We start from the raw sequence: 3,913 nt of genomic DNA on the forward strand, positions 1-3,913 counted from the left end.
TCATGTCCCTCATTCCCACATTAGAAAAGTACATAGAAGTTTCTCACTAAATAATATGTACAATTATGAAAAAAAGTATTGAAAAAATATGGGCACCGTGTGGTTTTAGCTTATTGTGACCTGTAGGGGGTAGTGTGTTTTTGAGGATTTGCAATACGTTCTAATGGAGATGAAGAGAAGGATGTGCTTATTCTGGAAAACTGGCTAGAAGATTGTTCCCAGAAAGATAGTGATGAATTCTTCCAAAAGGTTACAGTAAAATCACTTTCACGACCATGTTCACTGCTGCACTATTCACCGTAGAAAACTTATGGAAACAGCCCAGATGCCCTTTGGCAGAAGGATGGTTAGAGAAAGTGTGGCACATATACACAATTGTATTGCACCCATCCATTATGAAGATTGTTACATTATTTGCAAAGAAATGGATAGATCTAAAAATATGTTAAGTAAACTAAGTCAGAGACACACACACAAAGGACCCATGCTCTGTCTCATATTTGGAAGATAGAACTTTATACAAGTTTTCACAGCAATATTAACCAAAGCATGCTATTTGCAGAGGAGAATTTAAAAGGTGTATTTTCTTATAAAATTGAATTTTTAATCCAACAAAATGAATACCAGGAAACTATCACTTAAGTTATGAGGAAAATTCAAAGGGAAGGATTAAAAAGAGTTATGGAGTAAGAGAGTGAAGGCATAATATTCAATACAGATAGTATGAAAGTAGAAAAAATTAAACTGGGGTGAGATTTGGAAGGGTGTGGAGAAGTTATGTAAAGATCCATTGTACATAAAAACTGATTTGTGGAATGGAAATTCCCTTGTACAATTATTTAAGATAATAAAAATATAATTAAAAACAATGGAGACACTTTTTCTTAAACTGTGTTCTCTTAAACAATGAGTCAATATAATAGTTTCCTCCTCAGAAATGTTCTTTGCAGGTATTTTCCTCACAGTAACAGAAAAGTGATCAATGCAATGTATATCAATACATAACTTTGCACATCATAAAGAGACACATTATAAATTCTATTTCCATCTCTTTTAAAAATAAAATTGTTTGCTCTATAAATTGATCAGAGGCATGGATATTGTGGCTAGTTAGTGCATTACACATGTCTCTCTCTTCCTCTCTCTCTTTCAAGGTTCTCATAGATAATATGATTGCTCCATAATTATCCTAATTTATTTTACTTTTATATTTTTGGTTGCATCATTTCACTTTCTGCTCTGCCATTTCTCAAATCATTTACATAGAAGGTATTATTTCCTATTTTCTCATTCCTAGAATAAGCTGCACATGAAGACACCACTGGTCCTCATTTTCAGTCTGTACCTTTTAATACAGAGGAAAATCTTTCCTCCGCTTTCTATCAATTCTCTACTCTCCAGTTAGAATATTTAGAATAGTAAAAATGGAAAAAGAGAAAACAAATCATGGTGAAAAAAAAGATGCAGAAAATTCACCAGTTTTTTCTGACTAGTTCAACCAATGTGAACTATTGGGGAAATACATGGACACCTCATTCCAACTGGTACTCAAAGTCTCTGGTTAGGCAATTCTGATGAAGACAAGGAACAAGATGAAAAAGTGAGGAATGGTATCATTTGCAAAAAAAAAAAAAAATGGAGAAGGATCCAAGCAAATTTCTTCTTTGGGCTGCCTAATTAATCGGCTTGCTACAGTGTGGAGAAATCTTTCCAAAAAGGCCACTCGTGTGAATACTAGGGAAGAAGATGAGTATACCGCTCTTCATCAGGAAGCCTACAGTTGACACTGAGACATTGTCCATGAGTTGGTGGCTCGAGGCAGATATTCATGCAATAACTGTGAATGGCTGGACACACCTGCACAGTGCTTATACGTGGAATAATACCAGTGTGGCTTCTTTATTACTTCATCATGATGCAGATACCAGTGTCTAAACTAAAGGCCTCTTGACCCCCTTGCATCTTGCTGCTGGGAATAGAAACAGCAAAGATACGTTTGATCTCCTTCTGTTGAACCATTATATTAAACCAGGTCTGAAGAACAGCTTGGAAGAAACTGCATTTGATACTGCCAAAAGATAAGTATGTATGACTACCTCTTTGAAGTTGTGAAAGGCTGTACAAATTGTTCTCCTACGTCTTAATGATTTGGTTAAGTTACTTAAATTTCAAAAATGCCAGTCCATCCTTTGTCTCTGTACAAAATATTTTCACAATACAAAGCAACAGCAATATCTTACTTTAAAAATTCATGGATTCCATGGTATTCTTCCAAATGAATTGCCTGACTTTGATTTCAAAATATATTCAAGAGTTGTTTGTGTACATCTATAATGATTTCTGTAGAGCTTGTGATTTTTTTAAATCAGAAATAATTTTAACGTATCTGTTGAAATGAGTAGTACAGAAACCAAAGATATTTCTGGTGCTTGTCTGAAGAAAGTATATTTTAACATATTCTGTATTTTGTTTGTAAGATGTCCATAATCTATTTCATTCTTTCCTAGATATAATACTTTGAATACTACATTGTTATATATTATATATATTCATTAATAAATGTGTCCTTACAGATTGCATTCCATATAAAAACAGTTTAAGATTCTTTTTTATCCTAGGTCCTTATAGTATTTTATTTCTTTGGGATAAAATTAAAATGTTATCTAATTTCAAAGTTTTGTAAAGTTATGCTATGTAAAGACCTTTCTAAGGTGAAGATGTAATACACTGATGCCAAACTAACTTTTAATTATATGAATCGCATGTGTTGTTACACTTGTATTTTTGTAATCAACTTTTTAATAACTGTTTTTCATTTCTTGCATCTGAAGAATGAAAAATATGGAATACTTCGCATATTTTCAGATCATCCCTGTCCAAGTGGCATGTTAATCTCTATATTGTTGTAATTTATGTATACGTGCTGCCGAAGCATGTAGTATCCTGTGAATTTAAGTAGTTAATGATGCAATCTTTATACAGGCATATATCCTTGGTTGCCTATTTGTAACAAGGAAACCTTATTGTTACTAACAATGCTATTGATCTTATTTCTCTGAAATTCTGTGTATAGTGGAAAAATATATTGTTCGGTAGATTGCTCACACTTGCAATTATTTTGCCAATGACTATTTTAAGTCTTTTTCATTTTAAATTTCGTCATACTTTGAAGGCTTTATAGCTAGATTCAAAGATATGGCTTTTCAAGTACTTATTTATCAACTGAGTTAGCTTTGTGGAGCTAATGGATTCAAAGTAAGCCTTGCTGAAGAGCTACTTCTAAAATTTTGCAGCTTAAAATTTCCCAAATGAGGTCTTACTGGCACAAATGTCTACTGGCCCTTTACCCTTCTTCCATGTAGTAACAGACCAACCAGAATATCTTACCCTGACAGCAAAGATTATCTTACTGGAAAAAAACTAATCTTAGTTACAAGGGATCATGGAGAAATAAACAGTTCTGACTAGAAAGTATTTTATCAAAATATAATTGTTTATTATACATAGCATTTCAAAAGTAGCTAAAGCCAAAAAGGTGAAAAAATTGTTCTTATGCATGATTACCTAATGTCCTGACCTGTCTACCATCCAACCAGGCAGGAACTTACACTACTGAATTTCTATCACCAAATATTTCCATAGCTCCAGGAGAAGTCCATATTTTTTCCTTGATATTAGGCCTTAAATTGGTAATGTTTTAATCTCAGTGTTTCCTCTTGCCTCTAGGCTGTAAATCTACAAATGGTAAAGCTTTAGGTCTAACTCTACCAAAGTCTGAGGTAGAGATAATGGAATAATACTGTAAAACAGAGTTGCCTTTGATACCCTAACCACAACAGAACAATGAAAAACATTCCTTATATTACATATAGTTATATATTTTATATTTATATGTGCTAATTTTATGTTTCAC

At 33.0% G+C, this 3,913-nt stretch overlaps 1 pseudogene; it reads right to left on the reverse strand.

Moving 5' to 3' along the window:
• Positions 1–2,835: 2,835 nt before the first annotated feature.
• LOC122103013 lies at positions 2,836–2,935 on the reverse strand (annotated as a pseudogene).
• Between the last annotated feature and the right edge of the window lie 978 nt (positions 2,936–3,913).

This window comes from Dipodomys spectabilis, unplaced genomic scaffold (assembly GCF_019054845.1).
Source record: "Dipodomys spectabilis isolate Male_0828 unplaced genomic scaffold, ASM1905484v1 ptg001310l, whole genome shotgun sequence".
Lineage (NCBI taxonomy): Eukaryota > Metazoa > Chordata > Mammalia > Rodentia > Heteromyidae > Dipodomys > Dipodomys spectabilis.